At 34.5% G+C, this 7,500-nt stretch overlaps 1 protein-coding gene and 1 pseudogene across 1 annotated transcript in view; one reads left to right on the top strand and one right to left on the bottom strand.

Moving 5' to 3' along the window:
* The window catches only part of LOC103607088 (uncharacterized protein KIAA2026-like), a gene marked incomplete at its 3' end in the record, with an annotated part of 31,314 nt that overhangs the window by 18,133 nt on the left and 5,681 nt on the right, over window positions 1-7,500 (bottom strand). The window lies entirely within an intron of this gene.
* On the top strand, window positions 2,426-2,963 carry LOC103607086 (annotated as a pseudogene).

A 7,500-nucleotide genomic window follows, 5' to 3' on the forward strand; every position in this document is an offset into this window, starting at 1 on the left:
AGGGAGGGAGAGGGAGGGAGAGGGAGAGAGAGGGAGGGAGAGGGAGGGAGGGAGAGGGAGAGGGAGGGGGAGAGAGAGAGAGAGAGAGAGAGAGAAGGAAGGAGATAAATTAAAAGACAAACAAACCAACCAATCACCATGTGTGGATCTATTTGGATCATGATTCAAACTATAAAAAATTATAATTTTTGAAAGAATTGAAAATGTGAACACTGACTGGATATTTGTTATTAAGAAAAAAATTTTTTGTTGTGATATGGTATTGTGTTATATTTTAAATGAAAAAGTCCCTACCTCTGAGAGTTACAAACTAAAGCATTTACAGAATAATCTGCTGTCAATGATTTGCTTCAAAATAATACAGAATAGGGGAGGTACACGGAAGGTGTGGATGGGGCAGAATTAACCATAGATAAATACGGCTGGGGACTGGGTAATAGGCACATGAAGGTTCAAATATTATTTTGCCTTTTTATGTGTTCAAAATTCTCTAACAAAAAATTTTTAAACAATGTAAAAACACACTAAAAACAGAGATTGCAATGTGTAATATTCTATACCAAACTCACGATTTTCAAAGTTGCTCCACACTTTTTTCAGAGGAATATGCACACACCTAGTATCATGTCTCCTCACCCTCGCCCCCACCCCAATACTATTTACCAGTTACTTCAAGTTCTGTTCCACATGAAGATACAAATATATAAATGTGCTTCTCATTTCTCTCCTGCCTTCCCTCCATTCTAGCTATAACCCAAAATACAATGCTAATAAGGGTTGACAAGTGTAAAAGTAGTGTTAAACACATACTTCAGTGAAAGGCAAATTCCAAATTCAGAGTTGAAATCAAACATGAAACAGAGGTATTACATCCTGAAGCATCCATTCTCAAACTTTACTGTGCATAGAAATCATTTAGGGAGCTAATTAAAAATGCAGATTCTTAATTCCCACTCTGAGATTCTGAGTTAACAAACAGATTTGAACATGCTATTGTGGAGTCAAGGAATCTGTTTTTGAACACCATTTTAATGCTGGTGATCTGGGAAACACCCTTTGAGAGACATGCCCCAATAAGCCATTGAAAATGAACAGTAGAACTTATAACAACCTATTGCCTAATTTCAAGTCAGCATTCATAGAAGTCAAACAGCAGCAAACCAAGCACAAAAAGTAACTGCCCTCACAAACATTATAGTCTAGTGAGAGAGAAGAAAAATATATAACAATACACAATATAATTAAGTGATATTATATGTTAGGTTACAATAAATGCTATCAAGAAAAATAAAGGAGGTTAAGGGGGTTACATAATGACCAGGGAAAGGGATATTACTTTAGAAAGGATGGTTGGGAAAGGCTTGCAGATAAGGTAGGATCAAAGAAGAAAGTGAGGGAGCCAGGAAATGACTATACCTGTGGTAAGAGAATCAAATTTAAACCTGCTTTTTTCCAAAAGCACAAGCACAAGTATCCAAGATAAATATAAAACATGTCTTCAATTTCGTTTACTAATTATCTTCTAATATTTTTTATTTATTTATTTTTTATTTTTATTTTTTTAAAAGATTACCGGTAAGGGGATCTTAACCCTTGACTTGGTGTTGTCAGCACCACGCTCACCCAGTGAGCTAACCGGCCATCCCTATAATAGGGATCCAAACCCGTGGCCTTGGTGTTATCAGCACCACACTCTCCTGAGTGAGCCATGGGCCAGCCCATCTTCTAATATTTTTATCTTTCACTTTTAGCAACTCAGATATGTTAAAAAGTTAGCTTGGGGCCAATGTGGAAATAATCTATATTTATAACTGCTTTATGTGAAAACATTTCTGTATAAGTCTTTCAGATGGTCTGTTTCTCTCTTTCCATGCAAAATGAAGTAGCCTCTGTTCTTACTTTTAGAACAAACATGAGAAAATCCCCTGAATTCACTAGGAATTGTATTACTTAACAGAGTTTTGGTATCCCTTACCAAATTCTTTTGGCAAATCGACCACTGAAATTAAAAAGCATTTTTTTTTTTGTCTTTTTCGTGACCGGTAAGGGGATCGCAACCCTTGGTGTGATGTCGCCCGCACCGCGCTCAGCCCGTGAGCCACTGGCCATTCCTATATAGGATCTGAACCCGCGGCAGGAGCGTCACTGCGCTCCCAGCGCCGCACTCTCCCGAGTGCGCCACGGGGTCGGCCCTAAAAAGCATTTTTAAAAACATAAAACATGAAATGCCAATGGGAGAATAATTCCAATATTCTACCTTAGTGCATATTTTGTAGACAAGATTTTCTTTCTGATGCCTGAGAACACGCATCATTACCATAAAAGTCAATGTACTAGGCTAGAAGATTATATTTTTTTAAAATTGCTAACCTTGATTCCAGTAAGGGAAACCAGCTTGTGAAAAGGCATAGAGTTGAAACAGAAAATGGCAACAAGTCTTATCAAGACACCATCTCTCTCCGTAAGGACCAAATTGCAACATCCAATGGGATTGTCACTTCAATGAGCAAAAAGTAAAGAAAAAACCAACAGTTTTCTGGTGGATCCATTGAACTTCAGAAGGAAAACAATCGCATCGGCATTCTTACCCTGAATTATATCAAGTATAATGAATGCCTTCTCAGGTGTTATGATGCTACAACTTCTGGAAAAAGTGATTGAACTGGAAAATTGGGCAGAGGGTAAAGGCCTCATGGTCTGAGGGGCAAAAAATACTTTCACTTCAGGATCCGATCTGAATGCTGTGAAAGCACTAGGAACTCCAGAGGATGGAGTGGCCTTATGTATGTTCATGCAAAACACCTTAACAAGATTCATGAGACTTCCTTTAATAAGTGCTGCACTGGTTCAAGGGCAAGCATTGGGTGGAGGAGCAGAATTTACTACAGCACGTGATTTCAGGTTAATGACTCCAGAGAGTGAGATCAGATTTGTCCACAAGAAGATGGGTATAATACCAAGCTGGGGTGGCACTACCCCGGCTGGTTGAAATAATCGGAAGTAGACAAACTCTCAAAGTGTTAAGTGGGACCCTCAAACTGGATTCAGAAAAAGCTTTAAACATAGGAATGGTTGAAGAGGTCTTGCAGTATTCAGATGAAACTAATTCTCTAGAAGAGGCACAAGAGTGGCTAAAGCAGTTCATCAAAGGCCACCAGAAGTAATCCAAGCTTTGAAAAAATGTGTTTCTTCAGGGAAAGAGCTATGTTTAGAGGAAGCATTACAGAACGAAAGAGATCGTTTGGGAACAGTTTGGGGTGGACCCACAAATCTAGAGTCTGTAGCTAGGAAAGGAAAATTTAATAATTTGTTTTTAAAAATGTGAATGTACAAGTAAAGTTCCAATGATTAATATGTATAAAAATTAAATAATATTAAATATAAACATCAGAATGACTCTTAAGGCTACTACTAGTATTTGAATTTGTTTTAAATAATTTTTTAAATATCTGAACTAGTTGACCTAGTTTTTTACCAAATACTAATTTGGGTATTCAAGTAATTTGGAACATTTGGCTAAAATATACAACACTTTTAGCTTAAATAAATAAATAAACATAAATAAAAATTGCTAACCTTTAACGCTTTTGCAAACTTAAACTGTAGTTATATTGAAAGAGAACTTATATCTAGCAAATGAAATATAACCGAGAGTGGAAGCTATCCTTTGGAAAGAGAAGACCTCCCAAATATTTCATGTGCTATATAACAATTCAAACTCTTTCTGCATTTTATCTTGGCAATGTTTTTTTCACTGATTCTAACACAGAAGGTTTAAACTCTTCACAGAAGAGCAATATTAGTAAAGTATGTAGAGAATATAGCAAGAGGTTTATAGGCAAGCAGTTTTATCTTAAACTGGCTTATCTCAAGTTGTAGTCTCACCTTTTTTATCTTTTAATACAATCCCTACACAGAAATGAAAAAATGTGAATTCTAAGATGTAATAACATTTAAAAAGATATAAGAAAGACACTATCGGAAGTTATTTTTGTATGAAGGTACTTTGAGATGGCTGTACTCAAAAGCTTTAAATACTAAAGTTTGGGGTGGGTTCTTAGCACTAATTATTCCAAGTCCTTAAAACTGCACTTAGAAAATCTGTGGATTTTGTATTTTGAACAGTATTCCAAAAAATAGCAACAGTAATACATGGTCACTGCATAAAAAAATTAAAAATTAGAAAGAGTAAAAGGGAAAATTAAAAACCATACACAGCTCCACTATCCAGATACTACTGTTTTATAGCCTTGGTGATACATTTTTAAAACCCAATTTTTTCCCTGCATTTAGTCTGCCTTGTTCCTATTTTAATTTTTGTTGAGTCTCCTGCCTGCTTGCCAAAAGCTAGGATGCTTCAGGCCCATGTACAATTGAAAGCAGAGGCATCCTTGAGCTTTAAAGCATTGAACAAACTGGAAAATGCAACATACCACATACTGAAGTGAAAAGAAGTCTGTGTCTTTGTGTTTTTTTTTTTTAATAAAATTTTTCAAAAAGTTTTAAAAAAAGATAAAAGGTTGATTAAAGAAAAGAAAAAAAAAACCCAATTTTTTACCTAGTTTATTCAAAATTATTAAATTGTAATTTCCTTTAAATGAAATCTATTTTTTTTACTATACAAGTAATATGCTTATTGTAGAAAACATAGGACATGCAAAAAATTAAAGAAGACAATGAAAAATACCCAGCTTTTTACTTAGCAATAACCACTTTTAACATTTTGTTGGTTTTCCTTAATTTCTTCTCAAAGTGTATATCCTCAATATCCTGATTTAAAAGCATGATTAACTGCAACATTCATAGGTCCCAGATGGAAGACAATATAACAAAGGGTTGTCGATAGATAATATTACCACTGGGGTTTATTAAGTTTATATATATACATATATAAACATATATATATATAAACATATATATATGTATATATATATAAACATATAAATATGTATATATATATAAACATATAAAACCTTTATATTATTCTCTCTCTATATACAAAGAACCTCAGGTAATTTAATATAAATTTTAAAGATTCATATTATTATTTAAGTTACCAGGAAATGAAAAGAGCTATTATTTGTTCTGAGCAACTCTAATTTTATGGAGATAGCCTAAGATGATTTAAAAGATAAAGTACAATTATAGAAGAGACTGACTCTTCTTTCCAAAAACGATTCCCCGCCCAGCTCTAGTTTTCTTCTGAAAAATAAAAAAAAATACAGGGGCACAAATTCAATGTGCAACAGACTATTAAAACATTAAAATCTGTTACGGCATTTTTATTATGTTAAATCTCAAACATTCTCAAATCAATATTTAATTTATTAAATTAATAAGTTTACTATATTTAATATAATACCTTTACTTATCCGGAATAAACACTTCTCAGCTTCATTAACTGCTTTTTCTCAATTAAGCATTTCAGCTTTTAATATACATTATACACATTTATTCATAATGCTTCTACTCTTTTTTCTTTCCATTTGGAAGACAGTCAATCCTCACACAAACTTCTGCCATTGGTCCCCTTGTATTTTTACTAGGCTCTCTCCTGGGCAATCTCATTCACTATCTCCAACCATCATCCTTCTGAAGGTTAACCCCTAATTAAATATCTCTAGCCTTTGTCACTATTCTGCTCCACAATGTACTCTTCTAATAATTCTCAGCTGGATATTTTCAAGTGAGTGTCTTCTCTCATGTTCCCTTAGCATCAATATGACCTGGGCTCAAATGCTCCAATTCATTTTGGACATCATCCTCTCCTTCACACCCCACATTCTGATAGTTTGCCATTCACCCCTTGTACCTGCTGAATTTACCTCTTTTGTATCTCATCCAACTTTCTATTCTTACTGCTTACTATTTCTTGATGGAATTAATTCAATAGCCTTTTAATTGGTTTCCTTCCTTTCATCCCCCTTTCATTTCCACCTTCAAACCTCAAAATACTACTATCCTGTCACTAAAAGTAATATCATGTCACTCCCTTTGCCAAAACCTGTAATGGATCTACACTGCCTAGACCCCAAATTTCCTAGTAAGCATTCAAGGTCTTCCATAACTGGCTCCAGCCTATCTTTCTAGACTTATTTCCCACTACAGGTCCTCATCCTACACTCTGAACACTGGGTATAAACTATTACCCCGGAATACTCTGTACTCTCCTGCCTCCATACTTCTAATTGTATGTTTCTGTTTACCTATCATCTCGAAGTAAGGGATAAGGTCATGTTTATCACTGTATCTAAAGGGCTTTACATACTACCTAGTACAGAATAGTTCAAATTGTTTAATGAACTCCTCAACTTCATCTATCAATATTCTACCCACTAGCTCAAAACCTACAACCTCTTGAATAAAATCTAATAAAATATTTTTAATCCCAGCTCCTCCCACCAACCCCAGAAGTTATCCTTCCTCTACACTCCCCTAGCATTCTATAATATAGCTCATTACAGTCGTCCTCAAGGTATGTTCCCTTGGAACACAGTCATTTCATGAGCTGACACAAGATTTAACATCAAAAACTGAAAAGTGATGTTTTCCCAATTTGCTGGGGGAAAAAAAATAAGGTACTAGACAGAATCTCTTCAATAAAGGGTTTCCTCCCATAATTTGTTTTAACCTTTTGGACCCCCTAGCAAAAAATCCTATGATACATCTAAACGTATTAATATTTCAGGGTGTTGTGCAAATAGTACCATGACTTCTAGTTGATCTGACAATGGAACAAGTTTGAGAATCACGGTCTTAATGTATTTTACCTTTTATCATACTTGTGTATGTGTTTCTTCTTACTATCTTTTAAACCTGTTGGGGGCAGGGACTGTCCTCCAAGTCCTAGAACAAAGCAGGTGCTCAGTAAATGTCTTAATTGAACTCCTTCATACTTTCATCACTGCACTAAAACATTTTCAGAACCTTCTATATAATACCATTTATTTTAGGAATGGCTACTATAATAAATAGAACTACATGGACTATCAAGCTCTAACATTCTATAGCTCTGACTAAGACGCAAATCCAGATTCTTTTACCAGAGGTCCCCAGTTTTTAAATGTTTATATTAAAAAGATAGAATTATAGAATCCACTTGGGGATGGGAGAGGTTACACTACTGGGGAGAAATAAGCATCTTGTTAAAATTCCCAATTTCTGTGTTTTGATCTTGAGTATAAGCAAGCCAAAAAAAAATTCAAACTTAACCTAGGAGGATTAAAATCAGTCTCCAAATTCGTTTTTAATTCGATTACTACTTTTCATTGGAAACCTCTATTATTAAATGTCTGAGGCTTCATAAAGATGCTTTTTATACTTTCATCCCCCCTCCAAAATATTTTCCCAATTAAAAAGCAATTACAAAACTAAATAACTTTCAGCTATATTTTAAGAAAGTCTTTTTAGCCAATACGTGTACCATTTTTTTAACAGCAACTTAATGTGAAAATCAAGAATAATTTTAACAAGGATATATTAAATATTCAAGCTTATTTT

Source organism: Galeopterus variegatus, unplaced genomic scaffold (genome assembly GCF_000696425.1).
Source record: "Galeopterus variegatus unplaced genomic scaffold, G_variegatus-3.0.2 Scaffold7104, whole genome shotgun sequence".
Taxonomy (NCBI): domain Eukaryota; kingdom Metazoa; phylum Chordata; class Mammalia; order Dermoptera; family Cynocephalidae; genus Galeopterus; species Galeopterus variegatus.